This window comes from Lethenteron reissneri, chromosome 19 (genome assembly GCF_015708825.2).
Source record: "Lethenteron reissneri isolate LAM-NWPU_2019-01 chromosome 19, ASM1570882v1, whole genome shotgun sequence".
NCBI classification, from domain to species: domain Eukaryota; kingdom Metazoa; phylum Chordata; class Hyperoartia; order Petromyzontiformes; family Petromyzontidae; genus Lethenteron; species Lethenteron reissneri.
In genome coordinates, this window is record NC_083797.1 from 9,592,677 (window position 1) to 9,607,068 (window position 14,392).

Here is a 14,392-nt window from a genome sequence, read left to right on the forward strand (position 1 = left end):
CTGACAAAGTGTGGTGGATTGAAAATAGCTGGAATTTGTATTTATGAAACATTCATTATAATTATTGTTCCACTTTACATGAGATTTCCATGAAAGTACTCACAAAAGCACTGTGGGATGGGCCTGTCCCACAATCCATTGGGCAGGCACGTTAGCACTGACGAGCCGATCAGGTAGAAACCTTGCTTGCAGTCGTAGAAGACCACGGAGCCAAACACGAACTTGCCGTAGCCTTTGTTCACCTTGCGGACCCCATTGAGCGGTTCTCCAGGGTCAGGGCAGCTTACCACTAGAGACACCAGGCAGCAGCAGCAGCAGATGCCAACGAACTCGCATCACCTTCACGTGTATAGCAGACGGCAGCTCCGTGCCCAGTGGGTCACCTCTTCAAAGTAATGCAATTTATGGGGTAATTATACAATACACAACTGTGATCTTGTGATATTTGTGTCCCTGTGTAATACTCTTGATTCCCGAAGCCACTGGATGTATACTATATAGAGCGTCCGCTTTCGTAACATCATGAATTACACACATATACGTTAATTGCCAATGGGTGTGTTTTAACACATCCCTGTTCATCACAGCACAATTCCCCTGTGGTCACAGAGCCCGCTCGTGTGCTTCTACACCTCCGACAATAACTTTAACTGAAATCACGTTTCCGTATTTCTATTTTCACCAGCAATTCAATTTCCAGGCTGCCATGCAAAGGGCTGCTGTACCTTTGCACGTTGGTAGGGGCTGGCTCCAGAGGGCATCTGGCATACACTGGGCCTGGCTGGCGCCCTCGCTGATGTAGCCGGAGTTGCAGGTGAAGTTAACGGTGTCGTAGAGGTGAAAGCTGCTGCCTTCTGTCAGGCCATGCACCGGTGTACCGGGGTGCCCACAGCTGATTGCTGTAGCCAGTCCATTCACACGTCAAGAAGCACCGTACAAAGGACACATCGTTGGTTTAGAACAGCACTCACACAGTGATAAATTAAATGCCAAAAAAACATATATGTAAAAACTAAGTAATGGAGCATGCATAATTACGCAATTGTCCAACCTTGAATCTTAATGTTTTTGTATTTGCCTCAAGGACACCGGTTATTCTTCGTGTAAAATAGTATTAGTACGATCCCTTTATATTTCTATTTGCAAAGACGACACTTGCACAAAAATACCACATTTCCACAATAGGCGTAGGCAATTCAAGGCTAGGTGAACTTTCAATTTTCGAGGCACTCAAATAGGCTCCTTAGCCCCCATAGCCCTCTCCCCAATGGGCACGCGGAGGCATCGGCGCGCTCACGACGGATGAGAGAGAGAGGGGGGTGGCAAAGAGTTCAAGCCGCGGGCGAAACGCGCGCGGTTACTCACGCACGCAGGCGGGCGGCTGCCCGGACCACTGGTGGTCCTGCTGACACATGCGTACGGAGGAGCCCACGAGGCGAAATCCGGGCTGGCAGCGGTACACCACCGTGTCGTGGTAGCCAAAGCTCTCCCCCACCACCGCTCCGTTGGGCACGGGATCGGGAACGCCGCAGTGTCCAGCTGTGTGTGTGTGCGTGAGCGCGCACGGTTAAGGAGCGTCGCCATCACGCAGAGAATGTTGGTTATCTGTGAAGTTTTGCTCGCCGACTAAAGGTGTTTTCTGAAAACTGGAATTGGAGAAATAATAAGGGCATAACTGTATCCTGTGCAAGTCACGTGACATATTCATGCACATTGTATAGTATTGTTAACGCACTGTGCGTGATGGTGTAGACCAGAGGGAATGGGAAGATGATGCAGTTAGTGCACCAGCCCCTTACCAATGTGTTACCATGCATTTGAATGCCGCTCACCTCATATTGAATGGAAATGTAATTAAAAAGGTGATAAATACATTTGTAGAGTGAAACTTAAGCGGTTTGATTTTCATTCTTAACCTCCTAATCTTTTGCACCTAAATGACCATGAGTGAATCTCGATATATGACCATAATGACAGCAACTGATGCATGCTGGCATATTATAACAAGCAAACATGAATTAGTATAATGCACCCAACACCTTATATAACATCGTTGTCTAACGCCATAAAAACAAGCATAATAAAAGCAAAGAAGAATAACACAATTAACCTTAGGATATTGACAATGAACTCTAACTTAACCTGAACTAATATTTATTCCCCTCTAAACACCCTAATGACACCGTTACATTTTAGCAACGAAGAAATTGAGTCGCTACAAAATTAACTGCGCCTCTGTTCACTGCTCCATCAGCGAACAAAATACCGTACTTCACTTCTTCTCGATCAAACAACCAAGGGCGTTGTTTTAAGGGACAAAAGCCAACAATATCTCAAGCAATAAAATACTCAGACTGTCGGTGAGCTCCACCGGTACAAATATGTAAACAATTGCAAAGTAAAATCGTATGCTGTTACCTCGTCATTCACGACCAGTTCATTGGTAATGCTATGATTTGAAGTTAATTTCAAAATATTTTTCATTAGTAATACATATGATGTCTTTATTATTACTAACCTGCTTCATGATGGAGGAAATTATATGTAATGTTATGGGTTATTTTTGCAAATAGAAGTACAAATATTAAATGTGTATCTCACATTGCAATCTTAACCAGTTAAATGATAAGCATCGGCCCACAAGATTTTCCATTTAAATATGCAAACGCATTTGTTTGTCACATCATGTCCCGTAATTTTCTTGCCACATTATCTTCATTGAAAACTGTTTTAAAGAATAGAGTGCAATGCCGCATATGCATAAAGACGGTAATCTAATCTCATGCAGCAGTCACTGCTGCTGCTGCATGCATGGTGTGTACCTGCATGCATGTTTAAAACATCCCTGAGTGCTAAGGGGAAATTGGTAGACATTTGGAGATATTGTCCTATCTTGTGCTTTAAAGTCGCATGTTCAACTTCGACACAATTTATTGATAACAAAAGACAGCGTGGTGGATCTCTTTTGTCACTGTGTCAATGCAGTAACTTTGTTTGAAGCTGGAGGGCTACCGTAAATAAGAGCCCATTAAATTCATCAACAAATCCAAGCGCCTCGGCTACAACCTCCCTCTCATTATCTTTGAACTCCTGCACGGCCTTGTTCTCACTCACATATCTCAGCTCGTGCCCACTCTCTTACTCCCACGGCCACGCCAAGAACCAACTCCCCCTCTCAGCCTTCCCATCCACCTCAGACCAATCTCTTTGTTGCTCTGATATATCCTTGTTCTTATCTTTGTACTTACCATCTAAACCTTCACTGATTTCTCACAAGTAAATATATATCAATCAAATAATGCCTCTCCACTTACACACTGAATTCTCATTTCAAACGTTGTCGGTTTCGATCTCTCGACAAGCAATATAAATCGGTAAATTACAGTTCATCGACAAGCTGGCTCGTGCGTGGTGGAGTAAAACATTGGTCCTCCCACTTTTTCAAAGACTTTTGGCCAGCATGGAAGAGTAGAACAAACATCCTTCTAGAGCAGCTCTATTGAGCTCCCTAGAGCGAAGGCCCTTTTGGTATCAGGGTTACACCTTTACATTTACATGTAAACTCTGGTCATCCTCGCAGCGGCTTCTGGCTGGCCGTCAAACAAAGAGGGTCACTGCATCGCGCGCTTTCAGATGCGCTTCCTCGGACGTCTGGAACGCTCTTCCTTCTGATATTATTAAGAAGCCACTGGAGCTATGCATTTTCACATCTACATTGAAACCTGATTTCCTTACAACTGCTTTTTGTGTTTAGTTTGTTGTCCTTCCCTCGTACCTCCGATTAGCAAAATTGGCTACACACGGTGCGAAAGAAATTCAACATACATACATTTACTTAGAGGATAACATTAGCTCTCATTCAATTACCTGTTATAATACTGTATCTAATAATACTCTTTGGATTTTTCGGTAAAGTCACGTAGGTAAAAAATAATAAAAATGAAAACAACTAAATTAAATCACAAATTAAATTTTACATATTGCACCAGGTAATCATTTGAGGCTGAGTCAATCTCGAGGAGGCCCTGGACTGATTCAAACAATCGTCACTGGGTTTTGGCTGTGAGCAAGGAATCGAACTCGGGTTGCCAGTTTGGTAGCGCAGCGTGCTAACTGCTGCGCCACCGCTCCTATAAAACACACACACTTGGTAATATTGCATCCATTTTTAAACCATCAAATGTCTGCCACTGCATGAGCGATGCACAGTTGAGGGTCTCGGGTATGTTTGTCATTATCTCGCGTTTGATTATTTTCAAGTTTTTGTTACGTGCTGTTGAAGACAAATCACTGCCGTGTATCATGTAAAACGGCTATTTGGATCTTTCGGGAGATGATCCATGAAAGAACTCATCCATGGGTTATTCCTTAACACACAGGCCCCACTGCTATGAGAAATATCTAAACGGATTTGTCACCTCATGATATGATGCTGATAGCACAATTGTAATAAATTAGGAAAGACTAATGAAAAATCAAATAGCATCCTAGATCAGTGATTTTAAATACTCTACTGCAGCATATTTATGAGACTCTGTAGAAGCCTCACTTTTTATATTATTGGAATAGTAATAAACAGCTTTGTCTTCTCACAACCATCCGTCAGAAACCCATTAAAATGCAACACTTCTTACCGAACCTTAAGCATTCCATTATATTTTCTTCATCACAAATCACAGTTTCTGCCAATAGTCAGACAGCGAGCATGTAACATGTGTCAATGGTGCCAGTTAGATAAAGCTGAATGTGTTGGTGAATGTGATGCTCCAAAAGAATAATCAATAAACAAACATGCAAATGACAGGTCCCACCGTTGCTCATCAATAAAGTGTCAATACATATCATAAAGTGCATTGCTTTATCAATGAAAACGAACACATATACTCCCAGGATTGTCCAATTTTAAGGTTGATCATTATAAGAATACTGTTGTTGAACATTGTTTTTTGTGAACACTTATTAGCGTGTTATTAGTTATGTACACACGTTTTCCTAAAACCCCACAAAATATCTGTAAGCACGTACCCATAAAGACTGCACTTTAATGAACAAGCGTTCAACAAATTAATCATTTTTGCTGACGACCCACTTGAAGGCTATGCGCAGTCAGCTGTCATCTCCTGTCGAGAACAATAAATATGCCACCCAATGAAACTGTGGACCCTGTCTAAAACTTTAATTTCAACAGCAAAAGCATCTGTCAGTTGCCCACCATAAGATAGTTGTCTAGTAAACATCAGTAACTAGAGCACAAAATAATTAGTTTACTGTATAATCAACATCATTAACTGTGATCTTTTCACTGCTGGATGAAGGCCTCCTTCAACCATTACCAATACTCATAGTCTCACGATTAAAAAATCCATCCAGCTCATACACACGAGTTGATCTCATCGCTCCATCTCTATGGTGGACGTTCTCATGGACAGATTCCCTCCTGTTGCTTCGTTGTAAGTCTGAACCAGCGTCCATCATTCCTTCTCGATATGTATAAATATTTATGCAAATATAAACGTTATAGCAAGTTTTCATTTATTTATTATTATTGTTATTTCATTATTCCACAAGATGGAACATCTCATTTAAATGGGTGTCCAAAGTGTGCTGCTAAACACCATGTGCATTTTTTAAACTGTCAATATGATGTCTCAAACTTGTGTTTTCTTCTTAGTTTCTCTGTGCAAATCCAAGCACGTGCTTATTCATGCTATTTTGCCAACTTTTTAGCTTATGCTCTATTTTCTTTGTCATTGTTCATGTTTCTGATTCGTATGTCACAGTAGTTTATATATATGAATGGAATACAATGTTAATACTTTTGGCACTTTGGTATTTTTTATTTCATTATCAAGATAATTTTCCAAAAGCACTCCAACCTGCTCATCATCATCATAATAATAATGGCCATCTGCTTCACAGTGGACATTCAAGATCCTATGACGTCCTTCGCCAAGGTAGGCACTTGTGTGCAGTCAACATTTTCCACCTGCAAATTACTCAATTGGGATTTGTCATTGCCCCCTAATGGCAAACGAATACCCCAGGTCACTCTTGAAAACGATACTATCCTGGCCCCTTGCATTCTCACCGAGTTAAATGAAATAAACGTGAAACTGGAACTATCATTACCTTTCCCGCATGTACAAAAATAAATCCCCCATTTGTTGTTGAGAAATTCACACGAACCATATTTATGTAAGGGGTGCTCATTGCATTCATTCAAAAGAAGTCACTGCAATACAATCGTTGTTCTTGACTTTATAATTTATAGCACTCGCTTTGTGTTCCAACCATAGCATAACTAAACGTGCAAGACCACCATCAAAGCCAAGACGTGTGATCTGAAGTTAACTATTCGAAACTAATTTTATTATACCAGGTAAGGCCCACTGAGCTATGTAGCTCTTTTTTCAGAAGCAGTCTGGCCGCAAATTATAGCTCAACGAAGTGGCTTATCGAACTCACGACCACTTGTATGCCTGGCGAGGCAGTGCGCATCTCGCCACCGTGACACCCTTTTGGAAACCATGTATGTCACTTCGTGCAGTTTGTTGCTCATACCGATACACCTGCTGCTGGTGCCACTCCACAGGCCACTTGCCAGGCACTCTCGAACTTGTGAGCCCAAAAGTGTGAATCCAGGATCACAACGATAAATGGCTGTGGAGCCAAACCCCGTTTGAGTGCCAATCTTCCTGCCATTGGGAAGAGCGGAAAGGCTCCCACAAGAGATCACTAGAAATGAAGCAACAAATGACAGAATAATGACACATTGAGTGATGAGGCGTATTTTTGGTATGCATAATGGTCCAATTATATTTGCATGCAAGATCAAAACTTTAGGCAGTCATGGTTAAACTTTCTGCATGTCTTTAGAATCATATGCAAATGTATTTTTTACCTTTATCGTTTATACATTGTGAAAGCCTTTGAAATGCAATTTCCGCATTTCAAATTAACATTTATACTGACGCATTTGATATTTTATGGTTCATAAATGTTAAATGAAATTCAAGGTACAACATTTAGGAGATGCGTGAACACATTTTTTCGAAGCAAGCACAAATGGTAATTTTCCCTTTTAGCTGTCTTCTCCGATAAAGCATGCTTCACATTTATCAAAGTCAGCCTTGCCCCAGCACAATAACTAAGCTAAAGTAATGGGGGTTGAACTTTGCCTGGACATTCGTACTGAAGTGTTCCATCTCCATGAATATTAGACTCAATGAAATTCACGGCAAAAACATTTGAGCATAGGTATGAAAATGTGACACGAGGTAAAACAAGGTGCATTACAGCTGCATCTGGGCTGGTCGTTTTCCCAGCTCCATGCCCCATTCTCTTGACAGTAGATTATACGAGGGCCCAGCAAGGTGTACCCCGGCTGGCAGTGAAAGATGATACGCGAGCCATATTTATAATCACTGCCATTGAGGAGCAGCCAGCTACCGTGGTCCAAAGAGAAGGTGTTGAAGTCCATGCAGGCAATAGCTGTTTGGCACGCAACAGGAAAACACAGGGCACTTTGCTTACAACATGCTTTAACAGTATGCGAACAGTTGTCACTGAATTGAACTGCTCGGTCCCCAACAAGTGGATTTTCTGCCGTTTCAGCATACATTGTCTGTACAATACTTACAAAAGCTCAAATGTACACACTAAAAACATGCACGACAATGTTATTAACATGCCCCGGAGACATGGCGTCCACTTAAAGGGAAACAATCGGATTTGAACAGGACGCGATGTTTGAATAGATGATAGTTTATTTACAGACCTGGTGATAGAATGTTAGTATGTGTATTGAACTTCTTTCGCACCATACATAGTCAACCGTGCTAATCGGAGGTGCAGATGGCAGCCACGATGGAACCCCGATGGAAGATGACATGTGAATTGAAATAAATTGCTCCTGAATAGAATGGAAAATATGGGAAAAAGCATGATGAGGGCATTGTAGTGCTAATGATTATGAACACTGATTATTTCCACATGCATAAATACTTATGTATGTATGCTGAACTTCTTTCGCACCGTAAGGAGCCAACCGTGCTAATTGGAAGGCGCAGATAAATACATTTATGTTCTAACACCGATAATAAAATAAGTGATCATTAAAAAGGACATATGTGTAACAATAGTCGCACAATATGCACAGCAAGGTTTTTTTTCACGTCTCTTTCAATAAATTGTGGTGTTAAAATATACTTATAGGATAAATATGTATGCTTGAATAAAAGTTTATGGTTGCAAAAAATATACGTGAAAAAAATTACCCAATACACAATATCTGCACATTATTTTTCGTCCATTTTTTTTATTCCTGAGCAGACAATATTTTTAAGTGCCATTTCAGTGTTTCCTTACTGTTTAAGTCAACAAGAGCATATATGACATGTATTTGACCAACAGCAATCACAATATACAGTCGCAAATGTTTCAAAGCCACTCTTTTTCAAAAGAGAGAGTAAAAAGGTTTCACCAATAAAGTTTGGTGTCCTCAATTTCTGAAGCAGAATGCAGGGTTAATACCATGGAATTCAAAGGCTCTTGCCAATAACTCATAACAGTACAATTTAATTACGATACTTGAGTTTGCTATCAAATTGCTTGATATCAAACAACTTGTCTGTCAACTATGTTATTGTACCATTGTACAATGTATGCAGCAGCTGGCAAGGAGAGGATCCTTTGGTTAATGCCTAACAACATTTTTTGGGCCATTTTCTGAGCTGCTTCATTTCATGCAGAGCTTCAGCACTGAAACAACTTAGCAGGATGAACCACTATTAATTAAAAGTGTATCCTAAATAGTTGTTTCAAGCACAATAATAATGCAATTGTATAAAGCACAATTCAGGCTAATTGTTTGCAGGCAGCACAGCAAGTAGATTATATGGCTGAGCTATAGCGCGCTTGCGACTTGCCGTAGAGGATTGTGGTTTGGGTGCAGCAGCCACCCTGGTTAATACTACAGGTGTGTTAACCATAAAAATACTGCGCGTCGTCTGCTTCTCAGTGGACTTTAAGGATCCCGTGATATTATCGGAAAAATAGTAGCCCATCTGTGCCAGCAATTGCAATTGTAAAAATTACACACTGTGAAAAACTGAATTGTCCATATGCGAGTCAATCTGTCAGTAACAGCTCTTACTTGAGTGATGTATGTTGCACCATGTCAAGTAATGACTCTTTCTGACCAGAAGTAACCAGGGACATATGGTATTAAGAGCTATGTATGACCTTTGACCGATATATATGAACAAAAACATAACCAAAAAAAGATCATGCTATTATAGTAGCACTCAGGGGAAACACAAGTGGTGGACAAAACATTATAAAGATGTCAGGTTCAAGTCGCTCATATGCAGTGGCAGGTACAGCTCATGCGATGTGATTTTATTAGGGATTGTATAAGATATATAAAAATTCACCCTATGTGTAAGACTGACTCGTAATTAAAATCATTTAAACAAGGAAGAAAAATCGTGCGTATGCATGGGTTCTGTAACGCTTTCCAACTTGCATAAGTGCAGAAGCTAATGGATAGCAATCAGGGCAAAATGTTTAGTTGTGTCTGCACATTTTTGGCAACCCTTTGATCGATATTTCCAAGCTTCTAGTTGGTAAATAAAAAATAGTGATATGACTTTGAACATAAAATGTTCCTCTATTGGATCATCTTCATGGAAGTTACCATACCCTCCCTGCCACCCTTGTATAGGGCATACAGATGGACAGGGCTAATTAAAAAAAATATTGCTCTGAACACGTTAGTTGAACCTCGTTTTTTCGTCGATGTAACTCGCCGACCGGCCTCTATTGGACATGTGACAAAAGAGCTTCGGAGCTCATCAGATTCTGAGAGTTTAAAGAAAGATTCTGAATTCTTGAAACAGTCGTATAGCATTCAAGGCAGGGGCATACCATTACACATTGTTGGTTGGTTGTTGTTGCTCCAAGTTCCGTTTTCCAGGCACACAGCCACATTGGCATCTCCAGGCCCCATGGTGTAGCCTCGGTTACAGCCGTAGGTCACTCGCCCGCCAACGGAGTAGTTCACGGTGAGAATCTCCCCGTTGGCCGGAGAGACTGGGATGCCACACGAGATGGCTGGCAAATCAAACGTGAAACATCAGAGGAATCATTCAAAGGAATAGTTAATCCGCTGCTTGCGATGTTTACACATGCAAAAACCTCAGCCGATATTGACTCACGTACCGTCTATTTTATTTATGAATTAATCATTCTTAATTTTAATGCAAGAAAAATCTATTACGCTGCCTTTTTTGATACAACACCATTGCCATGTTTATTATGCCTGTAGAGTATTAGTATTCTGTACATGGGCCCTCAGCCCAGGCTCATTCTGGCATTTTGGCAAATGATGGTGATAGTGATGCTGACAGTGATGCTAGCAATTAAAAAACAACTGTAAATAATTAAGGATAAACATAGCTCTTTCAGTAAACCTGTGAAATATTACTTCATAGCTCATTGGGTTCTGCCAACATGAATACAATATAAAAAAAAGTCCCGATTGCAAGCCATCCAAAGATATTATCCTTTATTTTAATGCCACATAGCCATATAGGCTATGCATATATTAATGTATTTACCATTTTAACAATTCAACGACGTGATGCATTTAACTGTGTGCTGCCAGTGGGAATTCATAAACCTGAGATTGAGGTGCACATTATGTAAATGTATTGCACGCAGCTCCAGCGATTACTTGGTGGCAGGAGAACCTAAATTCTATGTGGCTTCTCTATCACAGGGGTCATGTTTCCTGTGAAGTTTCTTTGCCGATGGCCACAAGCAAAGCATTTTCAAGTTGTACATTTCTCGTAAGGTCTCCAAAAAGGCCTCTCAGCGAAGAAATGAAGTTGGTTGATAAATCATAACAGAAAAATACACTATGAACGTATTAGAACAGATTAACACGTAGACTTTTGATACCAAACTTATCCATAATAGAGTTTTTTTGGGTTAGATAGCGTAGATATAAATGTGTCGTTAATCCCGCCACCACCCGACACAGCCCATTAGTAAGGTTTGTCACGTAAACAGAACATGCCAATTAGTTACTAGTACAGCACACCTGTGTTGGAGAGTAAACCCACACCATTTAAAATTCAAGTACGACGTTTTTCCAGTAATTATAACCGCATCATCAGGCGACAGCCATATTTGTGGATAAATCCTCCTGTTTCGTTACTGGGATTTTCGTTCCCACAAAAGACGGCAGGATACATAATGTGCATGCACATGATGCATGCATAATGTGCATTAACAATGTTTGTTGATTACCATGTGATTAACCCAACCGGTAACGGATACCCATTATAATGTATATGCATACATTAACCCCCCCGCCCCCCCCCCCCCTCTGGCCTTCACACTTGATTGGCTCACAAGTGACAGCATCACATGTATCCCTCTATTTAAGAACGAAACAGGAGGATTTCTCCACAAATCTGGCTGTCTCCTGAAGCTAGTTGTAATTCCTGGCGAAACGTCGTACTCCAATTATAAATGTCATGGGTTTACGCTCCAACACAACGGTGTGCTATACTAGTAACTAATTGGCATGTTCTGCTTACATGACAAACGTTACTAATTGGCTGTGTCCGGTAGTGGCGGGTTTAACGACGCATTTATGTTGACCCAATCTAACCCAAAAAAACTCTATTATGGACATTAGAACAGCTTTAATCCAGATAAAACAAAAACTTTACACGTTTTATTCACAACGTACATCCTGTTAAAATGCGAGGTCTGAGTTTGCGGTGGCACGCATTTATGCAATGATGGAATATTGCCTCTCAGCCTTGTCAAAATTGACAAGAACATGAACTGTGGCATTCATTAAAACAGCTGGTGCAAGCTGATGCAATATGCTACATGTCATTGCAGAGATGGCATATCAGACACCCACCTTGACAGGTCGGGACAGCAGAGTCCCACATATGAAATCCTTGGGGGGCTTTAACACAGACGGCTGAGCTCTTCCCTATGAGCGTGTATCCTCTGTCACATGCCCACCAAACAACGCTGTTTAAATGCCCACCGCTTTGACTCGTGGCCGAGCCGTGAGCTGGTGCTGCTGGAATGCTGCAGTATTCGGCTGTGGGAGGAGAAACATGGAAAACACTCTCAGATTATTTGAACCAATACAGAGTTTTGCGATCCAAGCATGGCCTTTTGTGTTGGGCCGCATGTTCAGCATATTCTCTTGAGTATTCGCGATGCGCTTCTGCGAGAAACTTTCACCATTTGCTTCGGCAGACATCTGTAGACAACTTACTGGGCATATGTGAAAAAGAGCTTCATAGCTCATTGGATTCCTCAAGTCTAAATAAAGATTCTGATTTAACTCCTGAAGATGCCCGCAGTAGTGGATGGCCAGAGCTTGAGAGAAGAAAGTTCTCAATGTGCGGCCTTCTCTCGAAGAGTACACTTGGAACAATAATTTAAAGTGCTTCCATAAAATAAACCTTCCCTAGCTCCAAGTCACAATACAATACCTTAATTCCACATTTTGTTATTTCATTATTTTCTCCGCCAAAACGCAAACCATCTCCATGCGTCCAGCACCTCATGATATAGATAGATAATAGTTGTGTATGCCATGTTAAAGTTCATATTTCGTTTTAAAAGCCATATTTAAAACTGCAGTTAGCGTGGGATGCCAGAAACAATGAAATGTTTTAGCAATACTAAGGGCTATGATCATAGACTTCCCGAAATATTCAAGGCTTCTGCCGCAAACATGAGTTGCATAAGCTACCCTGTCACATCCGGATTGTGCCTTTTTGACAAATATTAGCCTTAAATAAAAGATACAGACAGGGCTCATGAAGTTGCATTCATCAGTGTAATGTGAAAGAGGGCAGGAGGGAATTTCTGTAACCTGTGTATCGAATGCGGAATCCTTTCTTGCTGGTGGCCTGGTCGGACGCCCAGCGCAGATGGACCTGATGGCCTGTGCTCGTCACGCTGATCGGTGCCGAGTAGTCCCCACTCAGGGCCAGCAGTCGTGGACTCTGGCTGCTTTGCCCTCCAGGGGGAAAGAGTGAAAGAGAAGCAGCGGGAAAGACGCAGCGAGAGCCGGAAAGAAGAAGAAAAAATAATGACTAAGATTGTGATCTTGAATGAATGATCGTTTGTCAGAGGTTTTTTTTTCCGTGAGAATGATGAGTGTTTGACTGGGCAGCAGGGACAAAATGGCATAAAATAACCGTGCTATTGCGCACATTCATATCGGGATTGTTATAACATTTACTGGTAATGCTTAAAACTGTGGTTCTAAAAACTGTTTTATTTTTGTTTCTTATACTGTACAGTATATATTTGTTTTAGGTATTGCCCTGAGTATTTATGAAAAAATAATGCATCGTAAAAGAAGCATCGAGGATTCCGGCTCATGTTAGAAGCCACTACTCCTGAGTTATGCATAGACAAGTGCTTTAAAGGTTAAGTGTGAGTGCGCATTTGCAAATGCTGAATATTTTGCGCTGACAGGGATCACACAGGGGAAAGTGCTCTGTGTTTGCAAAAATATTCAAAAACACTGACACGTGCTTGAGGCAATGCTTCCATTAAAATTACACTATCTCAACCGAACTGTATTTGATTTTTGTGCAGATATATATAGAGTACTGTATATGGACGTTGGAGGAAACGTGGCAGTGGTTTTCGCATTGCACTAAGAAGGTGGTAACCCGAGTGCAGTTGCAGCCATGGCTATTATCCGTGGTAAGTGATATCTGAATCAGTCATGGGCATTCCTTCACTAACCTACACTGATCAGTGTGAAATATGATGAAACTACACCCATGACTAACACAACCTTCATCGGGCAAAGGTCGCTAAATTATTACATTAATCTGAGACGAAAGAATGCCAGGGATAACTGCTTTCATAAATAATTATAAAAACAAAGTTGTCTTTAAAGGTAATCTTTTTCCAGTGGGAAAATTCCAAATTCCTATGGCAGGAGTGAGTCCATCCATGACAGGAGTGAGTCCATCCCAATTAAACCATGTATTATGACCATTATACTGCCTGACTGACTATATAATGACTCCATTATTTATGAGAAAGCTTTGTATCATCATTCCAAAAAAGTATAAACATGCATACACGTATATCTTACGCTCCTATACTGTAGCGGCATCCCACTTACCATCAAATATCTCCAACTCGTCATATTGCTTTTCACTTTGAAATAATTCAATGAACAAGGTTACATTGTATGCCTTTTCCACAGATATGGTCCAAAGGCATGTCTGCAAATATGGGTAGTTGGCTGGATAGTTTGGGCTCAGAATCACACCCACGGATTCCGTGCGGACTTCATTTGTTGGACACAGTGCTGCAACAGAGA

General features: G+C 41.0%; 1 pseudogene; it reads right to left on the bottom strand.

Moving 5' to 3' along the window:
* The window catches only part of LOC133344243 (CUB and sushi domain-containing protein 3-like), a 435,165-nt pseudogene that overhangs the window by 45,183 nt on the left and 375,590 nt on the right, over nucleotides 1–14,392 (bottom strand).